Source organism: Lissotriton helveticus, chromosome 4_1 (assembly GCF_964261635.1).
Source record: "Lissotriton helveticus chromosome 4_1, aLisHel1.1, whole genome shotgun sequence".
Classification (NCBI taxonomy): Eukaryota; Metazoa; Chordata; class Amphibia; order Caudata; family Salamandridae; genus Lissotriton; species Lissotriton helveticus.
Window position 1 is genome coordinate 221,486,364 of NC_136063.1, and position 20,291 is coordinate 221,506,654.

Consider the following 20,291-nt stretch of genomic DNA (forward strand, 5'->3'; position numbering starts at 1 on the left):
CATGAGAGCAGATTGCAAGTTTATATGTGGACGGTCCGCAAGGTAAAGCATTAAAAACTAGGAAAATTTAATGCTAAAGAAAAATAAAACAGCCAAGTACTTTATCGAGTCTTAAGCCAATAGGCAAGGTAAATAATAAAAACTTGACAAATAAGTCAATGAATTGTCAATGAAATGCTAGTACTCAGCATATCAAACATGAAAAAGGTCTATGACATAACTGTGTATGCAAAATAAGCTGCAACAGCCTCCAATAGGAAGTCACCGTCTTCATCCGAAAACAGTTCAGCCATCCAATTTAAAAGCGGAAAAGAACATACGTGCTCTCCCAGCACCGGATCCTCTATCACCATCAGAGGACAGCTCGGTGGGTTTTCAAGAAAGCTCTGTTCCAAGAAAGACTGTGCTGCCGCCAGTAAATTCCAGGGACCAAGTAGTTCATGCATCAATGCCACAGCCATAATCCTTTCGCCAGGACAAACCAACTCGTGAGTAATGATAGGAGTCATCAGCTGATTAAAGTCGACGTCAGGAGAAACCGGTCCGCAGAGACACAAATCAATGGCCCAATCGAAATCACAGGTCAGGCAGTGAAATACAGGCTGGACACAGGTGAAGTAGGAGAACCGAAAAGATAATCCATATGCCGTGCTTAATATCGCCAACGGCATTGTGCCATAATATTCTAGCATGCGATTGCGGAACAGTGTCAGCAGCTGCAGGGTCGGAGGTTGCATAGGAGGGACATCCATATTTAAAAATGTAAAAAAGCACAAGAGCGTCCGCTGGTAATGCAAGTAAAAATGCCAATCCACGAACCAGAGTGCAGAAAATACAATGAAAGGAAGCAGGGATGACTCCAAAGATTTTCTCAAATGAAGTCACGAGACCACTGGTAACAACTTTAAAAAAGTGCACCAGGGACTTTGTGGAGGATGCGTTAAAGATAGTCGGAAACATGTTGCTGAAATTGAAAGGCAAATGTTAATTGAAAAAGGTTTTGCACCTCTGTATGGGTGTTCGCTATGTGAAGTACGAAAGTTTCACGGGCCGAACTCAAGGCCACCTCTCTCTGAGACAAAAGAGCTCTTATTCTTGCCATGCCGTTGAAACGTGTCTCAAGGTTGGTATTTGTGGCCAGATTGAAAACTCCCTATGTTCATGTGTGGGAGGAAATAGAACATTTCTGCAGCAAATAACCCGTTCACTTACTGTTACGATAAAAGGAATACTTTTAATTAACTCAGAACAATCTTCATTATTGAGCATCAAATAACTACCATTTTCCAACAACTTGAACGTGGGGATGATAGCAGGAACTGGCGTGCCTTGCAACATGCAAGCCATATTTGGTCGGTGTTTGTTGCATGAACCGTGTAAATGTATGTGCCTACACATTAGTGAATGATCTGGCGTTTCAGTGCATTCCTCTCCATTCAGATAAACTTCTTGATCATCTTTGAAACATCTGTATGTGTATGGAAGCGACCAGACCTCATGAAGAAAAGCACTACCTAAAGGTTCATAACGACCTATTGGTATATATTTCATACAATTTGAAAACTTATATAAAGCAAAAGGCAGCGTTATTAAACCGTGGATAAGGCATGTTGCCAAAAAACCCGCAATCCTCTGCTGATGATGTCACTGAGCATGTCATGAATGATGTAATATGTGACATCATCAGCAGTGGATTACGGGTAATGGTATCTCTAGTTTACTCCCTTATAGCTGTCTTTCTTTTAACATAAGTGTCTGTTTCCTTCCCTTATACTTACTGTTTTTGGGTCGCTTCCGGTTCGCGTACCCGCGAGCGAACTGGGAAGCGAACTAAGAGAAATAGAGGTTGGCACAGTTCCAAATATTGTACCAATTTTTTAATAACGGGGAGGTAGTTCTGAAAAGAACTTTTTTTTTTATTTTTCTGAACATTTTTTTACTGTTTTTGAATTTTTCGGAACAGTTTTATATTTTTTGGGGTTTTTCTTGGAGGGGGCAATGAAAACGATTCATTGTAAAGGGCTCAACAGGAGCAACAAAACAAAAAAAAGAAGTATTTATTATTTTGGGCGTTTCGGACAAACTTGCATATGATAGTCAATAGCTCTGTTGATCAGAGTGATGCTTTTTTCTCCGTAGGAAATGAATCCATCGCAAAATGCGCAGATGTGTTTTACATCACCAAATCTCATTTGTATATTTGGCACCATCTCCCTGCCCTCTGGTCCCGTTACTTCCGGTACAACAGATCTTCTGGCCATAATAGGGAGATTATCTAGGTCGTTCCGAAACTGTGCAGCACTGTAGTTGTTAGGATGCCACCTAGTCATATGGCGATGCATTGTGTAGTTTCCGAAACTGTATTTTTTGTCGGTCCCTCTGGACAGTCTATCTTGACATATAAGGCAAGTTACGTATCTTGCATTTACTTTTTTTGACCTTTGGGAATTTTAAAAAATTGCCAAATGAAGTTTTCTTTCCGGTGAGACGTCCTGGGCTGCTCAGGCAAAAACTGCCTCTCTTCGTGCTCGTCCTCCTGTTCCTCTTCTTCTTCTTCTTGTTGAATTACAACTTGAGCAGGTGGTCCACTCTTCCTTGGATGTGGTGGAGGTGGTGGGGAAGCACCAGCTGAAGCTACTAAAGAAGCCATTGCTCAGTGATCACAAAGGGTCTTTCTCTCACAATGATGAAAGTCAGAGTGAGGAAAGAAGGAGGGATTTTCATCATTTGGGAAAAACAAGAGTTCTCAACCAATCAAAAGTGTTCATTTTAGATTATATGACCTAGTCTTACATCATTAGGAAACCAAAAGTGAAATGAACCAATGAAAAGTGTTATTACCAAGTCACATGACTTGCTGTGTTTACGTTAAGCGCTTTGCAGGGCCTCCCGGTTTGCTTCCAGAAACCTGCGCTTTGCGACTCGCTTCGCGTACCAGTTCGCTAACGTAGCACGTCATATGACGTATCACGCGACAACGTGAAACGTCATGCGGACGGGAGGCGTCACGATGTTGTTTTCTAACGCGGCACTTGCGGTAAAGAAACGTTTACCGGCTCGCGGTCTATTTCGCGGCATCAAGGTCAGCTAACGGGAAGCTTCCCGATTCGCGAAGCGGGAACGAAGAAAAAAAAATATTTTAAAAAAAAATTATTCATAAACATATAAAATATATTTTTGGATTTAAAGAAGAATACATTTTACAGCTACAGATATTAGCTGTTAAAAAACCAATGAAATTCACAGAAAAAAACATAGGTTATAGACCATATATAGTTAGGAATTAGCATTTACAAAACCTTGAAAATTCACTGAAAAAACCATAGGTTATAGACCATATATAGTTAGGAATTAGCATTTAGAAAACCTTATTTTACTCACACAAAACCATTGAAATTCCATATATAGTTAGTTGCACTAACTATATATCGCGCACCCGCAATCCACTGCTGATGATGTCACATATTACATCATTCATGACATGGTCAGTGACATCACTGATGACATCACTGATGACATCTCAAATGACATCACTGATGACAACATCCAGTGACTGTATGTTTCTGTAAAGTTAAAATATGTCTTAGATATTGAAGAATGAGTGGATGTATAAGTGTCTGGATGAAGGATTTAGTAGGTGCGTGACTGACTGTATGAGTGAGTGATTAAATGTGTCTCACTGAATGCATGGGTTAGTGACTAAACTGTCTTAATTTGTGCATCATTATGTCTGTTGTGATGTAAACTGCTGCATGTGTTGATCATTAGCTATACGAGAGGCTATATGTGTTATTAATTGGTTGCCCAAGTATTTCTATGGGAGATTGAGTTTGTGTGGGGGTGGCTGGAAGGTGTGTGACTCTGTGCATAGATGTGTGAGCAGTTTATTCACTAGGTGTATGAGTTCAAGAGTGCATGTGGAAACAGCTACATGGGCAGTTGACTGTGTGCATGAGTGTATTGATGAGTGAATGGATATCTCAATGCTACATGTCATAGTAAGTACATATGTAAAACACAGTACATGTGAGAGTTGGCATATATAAATAACTGTGCATGAGAGCCACTGAGTGAGTGGTTGTATCGATCATTGTGAACTTGTATCAGGGATTGTATAAGAGAGTAAATATGTGTTAGTATATGTTTCAATAAGTAAGGTGTGTATAACTGTATAGTTGAAGAAATGGAGGTGAGATTGTTTCTTTGCATGACTGACTGGGTGTGTGAGTAACTCCATGGATGAGTGGCAGTGTGTGAGTGTCTGTATACACTGAGTGTATCTAAGGTTATATTAGAGTCTGAAGAGGTTTATCGTATTAGCACAAGAATGATGCCAAATGAGACGTCATCAGTGATGTCATCAGTGATGTCATTTGAGATGTCATCAGTGATGTCATCAGTGATGTCACTGACCATGTCATGAATGATGTAATATGTGACATCATCAGCAGTGGATTGCGGGTGCGCGATATATAGTTAGTGCAACTAACTATATATGGAATTTCAATGGTTTTGTGTGAGTAAAATAAGGTTTTCTAAATGCTAATTCCTAACTATATATGGTCTATAACCTATGGTTTTTTCAGTGAATATATATATATATATGTATATATATATATATATATACATATATATATATATATATATATATATATATATATATATATATATATATATATATATATATATATATATATATATATTCCAGTGTAGTGGTAGCCACTTTGTAGTTATAGTTAAGGTCCCTGTTGACGAATCTCCACAAAACGTAGCAGATTTATTCCATTGTCTACACTGGTTGATGATCCAAAGCTTTGAATTGAATAAAATTTATATCGCGCAAAACAATAACCCGAAGGCATCAAGGCGCCTAACAAAACAGATCAAAAAGAGCGATAAATTACTGCAGATACGCTTGCATAAAGAGGTATGTTTTTAAAGCCCTTTTAAAAGCTTGGAGAGTAGGCAGGGATCTTATTTCCAAAGGGAGGGCATTCCACCCCTTGGGTGCAAGAGTGGAAAATGCCCTGCCCCCCCATTTCACTCTCCTGAAACGGGGGACAGATAGCAAAAGTCTACCCGAGGACCTCAAATCCCTTGCAGGGGTGTAACGAGACAGGATAGAGCCCACACCGGTGGGACTATTTCTAGCCAGGGCCCTGTAGGTCATACTCAAGATCTTAAAGTGTATGCGAGACTCAACGGGAAGCCAGTGCAGCAGCTTTCTGGCCGCTGTAGCTGAGGTACGTCTGGGGAGATCCAGAACAAACCTGGCAGCGGCATTCTGGACTACCTGTAAGCGCTGCAGTAGGGTCTTATTTATGCCTGCATACAGCGCATTACAGTAGTCCATCCTGGAGCCAATAAGGGCAACAGCAAGCTGTTTCCTCGCCTGGGAAGATAGGTAGTGCCTAATCCTCCTCAGGACATGGATAATGCCCCAACAGGAGGAAATAGTATGACTGACCTGTTTGCCCATATCAAGGGAGGGGTCAATCACCACTCCCAGATTTTTTGCGGAGGAGGTGGGGGTAGGACAGGCTCCTAATGAGTCTGGCCACCAACACGAGGACCATATGTCCTCTTTCCCTCCAAACACCATCACCTCCGTCTTCTCTCCGTTTAATTTAAGCGTATTCAAGATCATCCATTGACCGACTGCCTCCATACAAGATCTAAAATTGGAGGCAGTCTGGGCGCTAGCCTGGGAGAGAGAGACGAGGATCTGGGTGTCATCCGCATAGGAGACTATCTCCATCCCGTAAGATCTAATAAGCCTGGCAAGTGGGGTCACATAGATGTTGAATAGGGTCGGACTAAGTGCCGACCCATGAGGGACCACACATTGCACAGGGAGGGATGGAGATAGGAACTCCCCCAGCTTCACTCTTTGAACTCTCTGAGTGAGGAAAGATGTAAGTAGATCCAGGGCTGTACCTCGCACCCCAATCTCCCTCAGCCGTGATGTTAATACTGAGGGAGAAAGGGTATCGAAAGCCGCTGTCAAGTCTAGGAGGATCAGGAGGGTGGTCTGGCCCTCATCAACACGCGAGCGGATGTCATCCAGCACTATGGTGAGGGCTGACTCGGTGCTGTGTTCCCTCCTGAAACCATGTTGAGAGGAATCGAGACATTCCGAGTTCTCAACAAAAGCGGCGAGGTGCATATTGAGATGCGCCTCTAACAGCTTTGCTGGGGCCGGAAGTAATGAAATAGGCCTAAAGTTTTTTAGGACCAGCGGGTCGAGGGAAGCTTTGTGGTCTGTTAATTAATGTGGTGCACAGATAAAAGGGGGTTCCTAAAACACATTTTTCTACAAATGTTTTTTTACATAGACTTTTTAGACAGATGTAGCAGCAAAATGGCTAAACAGATTTTCATGGAATTTGTCAGAACTATGGATTATGGATTATGGATTATGGTGTGGGAAGAGTCCTGCTATAGTTATTTGATCCAAACTAGTTAGCATTTTTTAAGTCATAAGAGATAAATTCATAGTGAAATTTTGAGCCGCAGTGTACTGTGGTACAAATGGAAACAAAACAGTAGTGAAGGCATAGACAGTCACACTACCAATTCAAAGTGTGGGATTATGGTTTGTCAGATAGATCAATTCTAGTCTTAATGGATAATTTCTATTTCAAATTGAATGGTGCCAGTAGAGGTATCGATGACATCCCACTACCACAGATGTCAGAAAATGTCGCAGCCTCATCCATGCGGAGACACTTCGGCATTTAAGAAAGAATGCTGCTACTCTCACCAGAGCATATCAGACCTCATCCCTCCTCCATTTGACAATGCAGCACGTAACAAATTGCACTCTATTTCCCCTGACTGCCTTACAGTTCGCGAGAAAGACAGGACCATCTCCACACCTTCGCAAGGGGACTTATACAGATATCGTTTTTATCAATTCTTGAGGACGAGCGGAACCTCGAATAAAAGTCCTTAGTCTGGAAATTGGAACGGGCCGTTGTGGATTGGCATTTTGACTGTGGATCTTATTTTTTACACCAACTTTTGATTTATATGGAGTTTAAATCATTCACTCAGCCTTTATCCCTTGGGTCCCCTGACCTGCAAATCCTAAAGCCTAAAAATTACGACTCTGGTGAATTTCCCGAGTATATGACATCTTCTATTTTCGTCATATTTCCAGGCCATATTACTTCTCATCAAATTAAAAGTTGAGCAAGTCTTACCTAAATTTATCTATAGCAATAAAGCCTTGAGAAAGTTACTTTCAAGTAACGAAACACGTGTCGGCTGCCCTTTGCATTCTTGATTTGGATACATGTATGGAATGAACTCGCATTGTGATAACTTTGCAGACTGTATCAAAAGACCTTATGGAATGGACTATGTTTGATTGAACAGAAAAACAAAAACCTGACATTAAATCAAGCAAGCTACTCATTTGTTTTGTTGGTCTTCTTGTGCTCTTTTTCACAGAATGACATATTATAGTTGTGGTTCATTTATGATTCTATAACAAAGGTCATGTTTAAGACAATTGTTTTCATGGTAGCACTTGCTCCCATGATTAATACATATTTCGAGTGCCAAGGTATCATTTCTTTTGATTAGTGTACTGTGGTAACTTTAAGATACCTCAGTACCTTGTGAAGACAAAACTAACCTTGGGCTGTGAACTCTGCTATGCTCACGGAGTTTGCTGAGTTTTCCACGCTCAGCACTCATCAACATCAAGTTGGTGAGCCTGAGTGAGGAAAGTACACCTCCCAGAGAGACTTTTCCTTGTTTGCGATTGTTTGTGATAGTCAATGTCAAGTTGGCGAGCACAAGCACAGAAAATCAACCTCCCAGTGAGATTTCTCAAAGTGGGCAGTTGGATTTCTCATTGCAAGTTGTCGCGAATGCGCGCGAACCCTTGCTTTAAGAAACTGTCCGTTCATGTTCAGAAAGCTGACGCTCATGTAAAACATCTACTCGAGCGGCAAGAAGGTAGCAGAGCCTGTGTGCGCTGTGCATGGTGCAGTTTGTGATGATTACACAGTGCAGACAAACACCCGGCACACCCGGCACTGCAAACCACTGCAAACAACATTTATCTACTGAACTCCGCCGCTTGCGGAGCTCCCTGTAGCACGGCAGAGTTTTTTTGCACTTCGCGCAATTCCACTCCACCCAAGCTTAGACAAAACACATTATGATTGGTTAATGAAAGCCCTTACAAGGTGAAAAGGCAGCCATATTGTTTAGACCACACTTTTGATGTGATCTGTGTTTTAAAATAAATATTGCTTAGTATTGTTTGTCTGCTCTATGACAATCCACTGTCCGACACACCACTCCACTCTGCGGCACACCAATTCACTCTACAACAGGCTCCTCCACTCTATGACATGCCACACCACTCTATGACACTCCATCTAGGACACTCTACAATACACCACTCTATGAAAGACCACTCCACTCTGCTGTGCAACATGCCACTCTACTCTTTGCCACTCTACCGTATGCCACTCCACTCAGTGCCCCTCCACTCGGCACCACTCTACTCCACTTTACAATACTCTATGTAATGCCTCTTCCTTTTATGCCACACCGCTCCTCTCTGTGATATGACACTCCACTCCACTCCATGCTACTCCACTCTGTAACATGCCACTCCACTCTACCCCACTCCACTGTACAAAAGTTTACTCCCTTCTATATCCCTCCAATCTATGCCACTCTAGTCCACTTTACGATACGCCACTTCAATCGGCTCTAGAATACACCACTCCACTGTACTCCACTCTACTCTTTACCTCCACTCTACATCACTATACTCCACTCTTTACCTCTACGCTCTATGCCACTCTGCCCTACTGTACAATACTGTATGATATACCACTCCACTCCACTATATGAAAGAACACTCCACTTCATTGTATGACACTCTGCACCACTCCACTCTACCACACACAACTCCACTCAACAACACGCCACTCCACTCAATGACATACCACTTCACTGTGCAACATGCCACTCCAGTCTGCAACAAGTCACTCTATGAAACACCCTTGCACTTTACTCTATGACATGCCACTCTACTCCATGCTACTCCACTCTACAAAACTCTACTCAATGACATTACACTCTATGACATGCCACTCCACTGTATGATATGCAACTGTATGACATGCCACTCCACTCTATGCAACTCCACTCTAAGACATTGTACGACATGCAACTCTTTGAGGAGCCACTTCAGTTTACTCTAAGACACGCTACTCCACTCTATACCAGTCCACACTATGCTATTCCACACTATGCCACTTCACTCTGAGTGACTCCATTCTACTCCATGGCACTCTACACCACTCCACTCTGTTCCACTGTATACCACTCTACTGTACTACAACACTCTACTCCACTCTATGCCACTCTATAACACTGTATATGATGACACTCCTCTCAATGACACTCCACTTGACAACATTTCACTGGCTGGCTAGATAGATAGATAGATAGATAGATAGATAGATAGATAGATAGATAGATAGATAGATAGATATAGTACAATTAATAATTCAATTTCTCTCACACACACACTAGCACACACACATCAATACATATATATGTACAGCTTTTCTTTTCTCGAAAGGTAAGCGACCCTGTAACTAAACATGTTGGAGAATCCAGACTGACATCTTTAAATAAAGAATGTCGGAGTGTAGGTGTTACGAGTCTTCCTGCAACCTTGATGGTTTGCAACAGAAGCATCATATTCCAGTCAGCAGCAGGGACAACAAACTTGACCGATCGAGTCTCTCCGTCCTGCAGAGTCAGGGAGAGAAGGGCCGGAGTAGTTCGTCTTGGAATCTGTCTGCCCTCGCTTTAGTTGGCCCGCCAATGGTAGTAGATGAGGTCTGCAGCATTAGTCGAAAACATGGCTCAGGACCAACAGGAAAGAGAAAGGATTATTTCGAGTATCCATCTCTGGCAACCTCCGTTCGAGGCACAGATATCGAGCTCCAAATGAAAATGCTAGTGACAGGCCTTGCGTCAGTGTTTCTAGGCTCACCGTCAACACCTTTCACACGAGTGCATTTTGACGGTGACATGGAAGGCAAGCAAGCTACCTTCTTGAATATATGACAAATCAGTTTCAGTAAATAGATCGCCAAGCCTTGCAGTCAGAAATATCAAGATGCGGTATTGAATAACATAGTTGAACATAATAATATAAATGCACGCACAGCCATCTTCCTTAAGATGTTGCCAGTAACGCCTGCCCAGTATAGGCAGGAAAAGAAGGAGCTATAATGGAGCGCTGAATGCAGTGAAAAGAAGTTGAATTGAGCTTTATAAAAATTGAGCTGCTTGGAAAAGATAAAAAGACACAAACAAAGGTGCTAAGTGCGAGATACATTTCCAAGGTTATACCAGTTATACCAGTTTTTCTTTTGATATATTAAAATTCGAGCCCCACCCAAAAAAGGTAATCGTATGATACAGGTTGGAATTAGGACTGTACGTAAAGAGTATACATTCCTACTCAAAAGCTTGTTTTAATGTATTTATTTTATTTATAGACAGTTTTATGTTTTGAACATGTTTTTCCCTGAACAAAACGTGTGGGGGAGGGCACATTTCTATTTTTATCCCTTTTCACCAAAGGAAATAAAAAACAATTATGCAATTTTCAAGAAGTCACCTTAATTGGTGTGTCTTAGCTGAATTGTAACCTATTTCCATAGTAAGACCTCTGATGTTCACTTACTCACCACATTTAGCTATACATGTAAATGAAATACATAGATATTTCAGAACGTCGACGATCGACTCACATTAAAGGTAAGATTCATTTTCGAAGTTGAAAACGGAGGATGTGAAATGCCAAATTAAAATCATCCACTATGTGGCAGAGGGTTGAAGACAAGCGACAGCATAGCCGAAATTGCAACTCAATTTCCCTTATTTCTTCATTAAAGATAAAAGTGCACCGAATGAATGCATCCTAGCAACAGCCTGCAGGCCCACTGGCTCATCTGCTTCTTGTCCCACCTGATGGGATGCAGAGCAGGTGACACATCTCAATATAATCATTGTATATACCCAATTATGCCTTGAGCATCATTCGGCGTGAAGAATAGACAGGATGGAACATTATTTGTGATTCAGCCTCCAATTACGATTAAACTTTGCACAGAGATGTTCTGGGAAAGATGAATGATGAAGTGGTTACAGCCTATTCTGGCTATTCGTTTTACAGCTGTTTGTAAAACAATTCACAGTTGATTTTCTCTTTAAAATAGTGTCACTGGCTTCCCAATCAATTAGATCAATATGTGTTGAGAAGACATTTTGTCATTCATCATTCTGCGAAAAAAATCCATCCATTCATCTATCTATCTATCTATCTATCTATCTATCTATCTATCTATCTATCTATCTATCTATCTATCTATCTATCTATCTATCTATCTACCTACCTATCTATCTATCTATCTATCTATCTATCTATCTATCTATCTATCTATCTATCTATCTATCTATCTATCGATAGCTCGCATATATTATGTATGTTTATATGTTATCTTTTAAACAACAAATTATTGTGCGCCTTTGGTTCAGAGACGCCAGCCAGAAATCATTAGTTAAGCTGGTGATTCGTTTTCTGTTATAGAATATGCAAATAAGTGTACATGGAGTCAGAACAAAAGTGCAAAGCAAATGCTAAGCTTCAGCACCAGCTATCATAATTATTAAGATGAGTAAGATCTGGCGTCCCCTTGTTCTCAGTGTTTATGGTAAAGCACAATAGTTTGTATGCATATTTATTTCTCAAACGAATGCAGACATAGTTTGAAATATATATATGGCTTACGCTTTTGGTCTTTGTAAGAAAAAGCATCAACTTATGCCTAAGAATTTTCGTCGTTTACTTTGTAGTGGTCTTCAATAAACGCCATACTGTTTTTTTCATTTTCTGAAAAATATTTCCCCAAAAGTGATGTCAGCTTTTCTTGTGACTCGCCATGGGGTATATTAATTGTTTGCAATAGCAATTGCGTCGCAAACCATTGATCAGGTGCTGACTACCAAAACTCCATTCGCAAAGTAGGGATCATGTGAAAGTGGGCTCCTAACTTTGGGGGAGCATGCAGTGGTCTAGGGAAACCCCCAAAGCCATTCATTAGTTGACAACTTTTCATTTTTGAAAACAGCCCCTATCTAGATGTACACGGGTGATGTCATTCAATTAATGTGAACGCAACGATGAAGGTCTGCTGTCTCTTCCAGGAGCCCTCCGGGACTTCATGTGCAACTTATCACAAGGAGTCACAAGAGGATGACTGCCTTGGTCATACTAATGAAGTAGGAGATTTTAGGACTAATCTGTAAATGGATATTTTATTTTTCGTTGTACCAGATTTTGTCGTAGAGCAAACTCAGGTCAGATCCCAAACCAATCTGGGCCTCATTTATGAGATTTTGCCCTAGGGCAGCGCCACAGGCCTTCCTCCTGCACTGTCCTATGGCAAAAGATAAGGGTAGGAATGCTCTGTATCTATCAGATACAGATCATTTCTGTCCTTTTCCACTGCGCTGTTGCACAAGGGACTGCAATGCGCCAACTCAGGCACCTTTGCACCATGGTGCAGTGGTGCCTGTGTTGTAAGGATGATTATTTTTGTGCAGGAAGGTAAATCTTCCTGCACAAAAACAATCAAAAGAGGCTTTTTCCTCTTTCTATGCATACTGCAGAATGCAGCACACTTATAAAAAGGAAAAACAAGGAGAAATACATATATTTTTCCTCGTTGTGGCATACGTTTTTGATGCTGTCTCAGAGGTACAATTTCTCATAAATCTGAGACAGTGTCAAAATGCCATGGATGTTGCTGGGAACGCCCCCAAAAAACCTATTGCATGGCCCTTAAACACAGGAAACTGTGTTAAAGGGAACAATATTTAGGAGGCAGGATTAAGCCCAAAAAAGTGGCTTAGTGCTGCCTCATAAATATGGAGCAGGCTCCTGCGCCAAGGAACATCACATAAATGATGCCCTCTGTTTCCAAATAACACTGACAGGTTTACGACCTGACCTTCATACATCAGCCTAACATTTGACTTCCTAGTATCTTTATATATTTTTATGGGGTACTCACAGCTCTTTTTGGTTATTTGCATTTAACAGCACCAATTGTTTTGCAAGTGATCTAGTTCTTTTGTCACTCTCAGATTCTTTGCTTGACTCAGTCAATCAGAAGCAACTTTATTCAGTCTAGCTATAGCTTATACAAGTATAAAGCAATAGATCCATATAAATAATCCAAACCACAATAAAATCATACAGCAGGCGCGATACCATTAAAAGGTAATAAGAGCCCATTAAGCAGAAATAGTTATAAAATATACAAGGCACATGCAGACACAAGAACAAGACACAAATTAAAAGAAAGTGCTCCAGTTACTAAATAATCAACGCCGCCCTCTGCTTTATCGCACATTGAATAAATGTAGCAGTTAAAAAACTAATTTTCACAGAGGGAAGGGTCTGTAGGTAATTAAAAGCTGCTTTGCAATAACAAATGTTCACTTCTTTAAAAAAAGTTCGCAAGTAGCGTTTTCTTATCAATGAGTAAAATTTGCTGAACAACATGAGGTGAATTGTGCTTTTTGCTGAGTGATCATCACAGGGACAAGCAGGTAAAATACGGAAATAGGAGCCCTGCCAAGGAAAGGCAGCCCTAAAGTGCACAGTCCATAGTCTAAATCTGACTAACACAATCTGTGGCGCTCTTTGCTCACCCATGTAAGGTAAGGTAAGGTGCCAGTTTTTATGCAAATCCGCATATACCCCTGGACAGTAGGTATTTTACCCACCCTCTGAATTCTCTCATTCATTCGACTCACTAAAAAGGTAGTCTTTATAGAAATGTGGGAGGAGCTGCCCCAATACTTGGAGAAATGATCAGGTCTTCGCGTCCCAGGCAAGTGTCGCTGATATACCTTATCCAGGGAATGGCCAGGCCTCAGCCCAGTTTCAGGCAGTCAGCGAGCATGGCTCTGCTAAAAGTGGCATGGCTCCTTGATCAAATTTTCAGCCACAGGAAGAGTGGTTGCAGCCTTATAAAGTCGTTTATATACCCAATCCCAAATAAGGGGCAAATAAAAGTGCTGGTGCTACTGGGGACAGATAGTAGCCTTTTGATAAAACCAATTGCTTTTAGGCTCTGTTGATCTTTAATGCCCCATAACCTGGCCACATAGGAGGCGACGGCACAACATGTGGCTTTATAAACGGCCACAAGTTCCTTGATCAGCTTCTAGCCTAATCTGCAGGCAAAGTTAAGAAGAGCCTTGGCAGATTGAGAAAAAGCAGCGGCTCTGAATTCTTTAGGGGGCCCCATGCTAAGTGTGTATGAAAGGGAATACCTAAGTATGGAAGCAAAGGCTAACCTTGGAACTATTAACTACAAAGGCAGTGCTGTGATTTTTCTTCACATCAAAAATCATAACAGCTGTCTTGGCTTTGTTGACCCTCAGATCTAGACTGGTCATCAATGGACAAAAACGGTCCGGCAAGCATTGTAAGCTGATAGTAGTCCTCGGCACTAGGATAGCATCATCGGTAAAAATTAATGTAGGAATACTGCATTCACCTATACAGGGGCATTTGCCACTCAACTCCAGCAAATTTTCCGCAAGGCCATTTTTGTACAATGAAAATAGGAATGGTGCCAAAATGCAGCCATGATGCACGCCTTTCACTGGGGTTAAATACTGAGGTAGCCTCCAACCAGACTGAATCTAAAACTACCAGTGACACTCTCTCAGGAAATTGACAATGTACAAGTCAATCCCCGTGTCGGTCAATATACTGAAGAGCTTGGACCTGTTGACAGAATCAAAAGAGGTAGTCAGGTCCATAAAGGCCAGATACAACTTTCCTTTCCTAGCCACTGTGTACTTACTTATAAATAAACATCCATTGAGAGGCTGTTCCATGGTGCCTAGTCCCAGGCAGAAGCCGAATTAAACCTCTGAAAGTACATTGTGTTCATCAGCCAAAATCTGATGGCAATCCAGCAAGATACATCCTATAACTTTGGCTGCTGAACTTATCAAAGATGCGGGAGGGTTACATTGCGGGTCACCTTTTGAGGCATTTTTGAATATTGGAGTAATAATAGCATGGAACCACCCTTTGGGCAGGCCAGTCACTAGGGCTACATTAAGGACATAAGTTAAGAGCAGTGCCCTCAATGAGGTATTACGCTTGAACACTTCTGAAGGTATCCCATTTGGTCCTGGGGCACACCTATCAGGACAGCTTGAGATTGCCAGGAGGACCTCAGTCAATTCTATCTCAGGAGCAGCCAAATGTGCCTCCCAACGCTGGGAGTGTATAAAGGGCCCTAAGGATGGCCCAGCTAGATTGCTGAAAAATGATCTGTGGCAGGGCCCTCGTAAAGCTACGTAAAGTGAGTGACCCAAAGGTCAGGGCGGATCACAGTATCAATGTCGGGCCATTTGATTTTTAAAAGTAGTTATGATTATCAGTGCCCAAAATGCCTTCATGTCCCTTAGCTCACTAGCTTGCAATAAGGAAGAAAAGGCTTCTTCTCTAATGGCAATCTTCCAGAGTTTAACCACTTCCTGCTCTCTTGGTATCTTCTTTAGGGCAGCAAGCAACTGGGAGTGCTCCTTGGCGCAATCAAGGTCGAAACATTTAGGAGGTGGTTGCTGCTTAACTTAGCCAGAACCAGAATCAGTTCATGGGCCATACTGAACATGTAATTAAAACTCTCCAGAAGCTCCAAGCCATTTCCTTGCTTATAATAATTGACTATGTTGTGTTTTTATGGAGTTACGCCCAAATAAAAACTACCCGGCCTGAGTCACAAATACGGTACGTTTATGTAGATGGTCAGAGTAGATAAATAAACATTCAAATACACATCAAATTTGTGAACATAACGCAAAAAGACAGATCACACCAAAAATTGGAGCATAAATTTCACAATGGAATTTTAATTCGCCAAGCTGCATTAGATGCAATTAACATTCAAAGCATTAAATTGGTACTTGTGCCTTTTCAAGATAAATAGTGCTTATGGGTGTGTGAAGTGGCAAAGCGAGAGAATGGGGAAGTGGTAGTGGGGGACAGGCTAAAGGTGTTTGTGACATAGATACAATACACAAAATATACAGATGAACCTTTCCAGCCTGTCAAGGTCAAAATGTTCCAAAATTCATTGCTCAGTGGTATATCATTAATTAGTACATTCTGATCAGTGAGCATGTGAAGGTTGAGACAAGACGGTGTACCCATGGGGGTCGAAACGTAGAGATTTGAATGTTTATTTAACTACTTCGACCATCTACATAAACGTACTGTATAATAATTGACTAGGCATTTAAGAAAATCCGGGAGTGTGGAAGCCACAAACTGAGTTAGGAAGGTAGTTTAGTTTAATCAATCTTCAGGGGTAGACAGGGGACCAGGGCATTGACGTTTTGGCTTGGATCCTCTGGCAGCCTTTTCCTTATGCCCTCCAGACTTCTGACCTTTCCTGTTTTGAAGAACTAGAGGGTGAGGAGTCCTTTCTAGTGAGGTCGCCAAACTCTATGGGTACTGAGCCATCCAGCAGTATCAGTGTCTAGGAAGCAAGGTGACCATGGTGTCATTGGTCAAGGCACGTGCATGTGAAACAGGTGGACCAGTGTTAGGTACAAGCAAGGTAAGTGACCTTTTTGCATTGAAAAATTGTACATGGTTGATCACACGTCGGCTCCGCCATAGATGTAAGGGACAGGTGGCATTCTTCAAGATCAGTCTCCTTATTCCTATCCCCCACAGGCCACTGCAGAAACCTGTTGAGGGTATTGCCTGGTGTTGGCATTGGTTTGCTGGGGGCAATCCTTCATTTCCCCATTATCAACTAACCAAAGACTGAGACCTGACTACTACCAGCGGCTAATATTAGCAAGTCAGTAAAGATCTGAAAAGGTCAAAGCAATGAAAGGGCCACAGACCTCCTCCCCTAGAACTTGTTGCACTTGCTGGGGGCCGCCGCCTCCACCCAGAACAGCCCAATGCAGAGCTGTAAACGTTGTGGACTTGTAGGCTTGAAGGCTCAATTACTTGTAGCTGGAGATGCGAGAAAATCCCAATCACAGCAGTCAGAGTGACCAGAGCAACAGGCAGAACCAAAACACCATGCCTGTACAATATCAAAGCATATAGATGCTATAGGCTATAGATTAAGGTAGGATTTTGAACAAAGCGGCTCCTAGAGCGACCACAACCCAAAGTCTGAGGAGCTTGACACGCCGCTGGGCAATGCTCAAAAGGGAGTCGCACATGCCACTCCCCAGCATCTCACTGCCAGAATGAACTTATAAAAAAAAACTTTTAGTTAAACAGGGAGAGACACATAAGGCCTGAAATAGACATACCCCCAAACGTCTGCTGCATGCCCTACGGTGTACCCAAACGACCCTGGCTTCCACATGGGATGGGCCATGGGCTAGCGGACTGGCTGAATGATGGGTGGGCTGAGCGACCAAGGAGCATTGAATGGGCTTTGAAATGAGCCTCGGATGGATGCAAGGGAGCCAAACATGGTTAAAAATGGACAGCAGGCTCTCCCTCCCTCCACAACAGCAATAGCTAGAGTGCGAGCAAGTAACCCACTTATAACAAGTCTCATCAGTGGGTCTCCGTGGGTCTCCCATTTTCATGTCTCTGATGGGTGAGTCAGGCCCAGCGCTCTGCTTGATGATCCATCCATCACAGCATGTGACGTCAGGGTGGGCAAAGCACGGCAACAGGGGAGACATAAGACAGTCTTAAGACTACAGTACTATCGACTATGCCCCTGATAGGGGGATCGACATATGCTTCTCTTGAAGTGGAATACTCGAACTTTCTAGATACAGCCATACATAAATCAGTGGCCCAACCTAAATCAGGCCTGATCCTATGTAGAAGGGATGCCATAAATGCGTCCCCAAAATGTGTCATTTTAAGATAGGCTTGGAGAAAATGTCTTTCTAATTTTCCTCAATTGCCCCAGCATATTTCAGTCGTGTTGAAGTGATGTATTGTCCACAGTGATTTGTCTTTCAAACACAAGTTATATTGATTGGAAAAACAGGCAAGCTACTCAAATGAATGAGGGAAAGTTTTTCACTCCTTGGAAAAATACCTGAGCTGCTTTCACTTGCCCTGCATCCAGCACGGGTTTGAAAACATGCCTTCAAGTGCCCCATAGCACCAGGATGCAACATCCGGAATGACAGTCGCGCTCTATAAATAAATCAAATCTAATCAAAACCAGCTCCTTTAATTACCTCCAAGCACAGTGAAAAAATGTGGTTGCTCTTAGACCGTTGTCTCTAGATATATGTCGCAGGAATTCTATATCTGTTTTTTTTCTGGATCCCAAAGAGAGAAGTTAATGGAATGTCATAGCAAAATCTACAAATTTCCTGACAATTAAGTCCTTCACAATTATGTGTCTGTGTGTCAAATATCTACATACATAACAAAGCAGTTCTCCACATGGATGTCTGCTCCTTGGATATGAATATCCTTAGGCAATACCCTATAGCAGTTTCCAGGCAATACCAACTTATTTAAAATAATGTTTGATTTTAGATGTGTGCTACACATCAAGCCAGCTCTGACCATGTTTAAGATTATCTGAGAGTTATACCACTAATGCCTGGTCTCCTCTGTTGTGCAAAAAACACAGAAACCTAGGGGAAGAGTTCTGAAGCCGGGGTCCTGACAGTGCCATGGTACAAATAAATGCAGGGAGCTGCATAGACAGGTTACAGTGTGGTAAGACTGAATTATACAAAATTATGATACAGTATCACATCTTCTGCTCTCCTCTACTACCAATGAATAGATATCTGGTGATAGGAGAAGGTCTAAAAATTCAATGCCATAGGATGAAAGCAAATTTCCATGATTTCATCACTCATGAAAAAAAAAGCTCAATCCTAATGTCTATTCTAAGCTAAGTACCTAGAGATCTGTGAAAAGGCTGTGTAATACGTGGATGCATAAGCACTAGTTTTCTGTGCTGCTGAGATAAACAATTCCTGACCTCTCATGCCAGGTATTTGAACAAAATATCTGAAAAAATATCACGTTCCAAAAATATTGTGTCACAAATATCAGGATGACAGAAAAGTCCTCCACAGGAATATTGAAGGTAAAAATATCGTTTTTAGTGTTGTTTTTAATTTCGTTGTTAAAAATATTGATGTAGAAAATGTCATTGTAATATTGTTTATAAGTGTTCCTTTGTATGTAATGGATTTGTGCATTTCAATAGAAAATATTACAATAATTTATAAAGCACAAACAAATACCCAAAGGTCTCAAGGAGTTAGCACTGTGTGAGAACAATCATGAACCCTAAAGAAATTCCTTAGAGAAAAGCCAGGTTGTCAATGCCTTCTTGAACCCTTCAGGTTAGGTATAGATCGAATAAGAGGGGAAAATAGGTTCCATTCCTTGGATGTGGTGTTCACAAAGCCCCTTACTCCCCAGTTGTTTCGTTTCAACTTTCGGACCACCAATTTCCTACCTCCAGAAGATCTCAGATTTCTCTTTGGGCTATACCATCTAAAAGATTGTTTAGGGAACTCTGGGCCAATTCCATTAAGAGCCTAATGGTCAAGACAAAGGGCCTCATTTATGAAAAGTGATGCATCGCTGGGAGAAAATGGCGATGCGTCACTTGTAATTGCACCCTCCTTGCAACACCAATGATGTGTCATATTTACAGTATGACGCATCATGTTGCAAGGAGTTACAGATACGTCAGTATTTCTGACGTATCCGTAGGCGCAAAAATTACGCATCGCTGGAGTGTGTCACAAAAGTGACACAACTCCAGCAATGAGTCATTACATATGGGGAAGTCCCATGTGAAATGTGACTGCACCAGTCTTGCGCCTGCCATGACGCAGGCGTAAGATATTGAAGCTTTTGCGTCCTAGAAGTGGTGCAGTGAAATCTTATAGATTTTGCTGCATCACTTCTATGACCTTTTCTTGCATCAGAACGCCCCCCCTGCATATATTATACATGGTGCAGACATAATGTGGCACAGGGGTTTACAAAGTGACGCATCTACCTAGTTGCGTCACTTTGTAAATATGGTGCAACAAGGCAATTTTTTACACCGCTGGTGCGTCACAAAAAGTAACGCACCGGCGGCGTAAAAGTGACGCAAGGGCTCATAAATAAGCCCCAAAGAGTCTTAAACTTAATGCGCTGCCAAACCAGCAGCCAACAAAGAAGT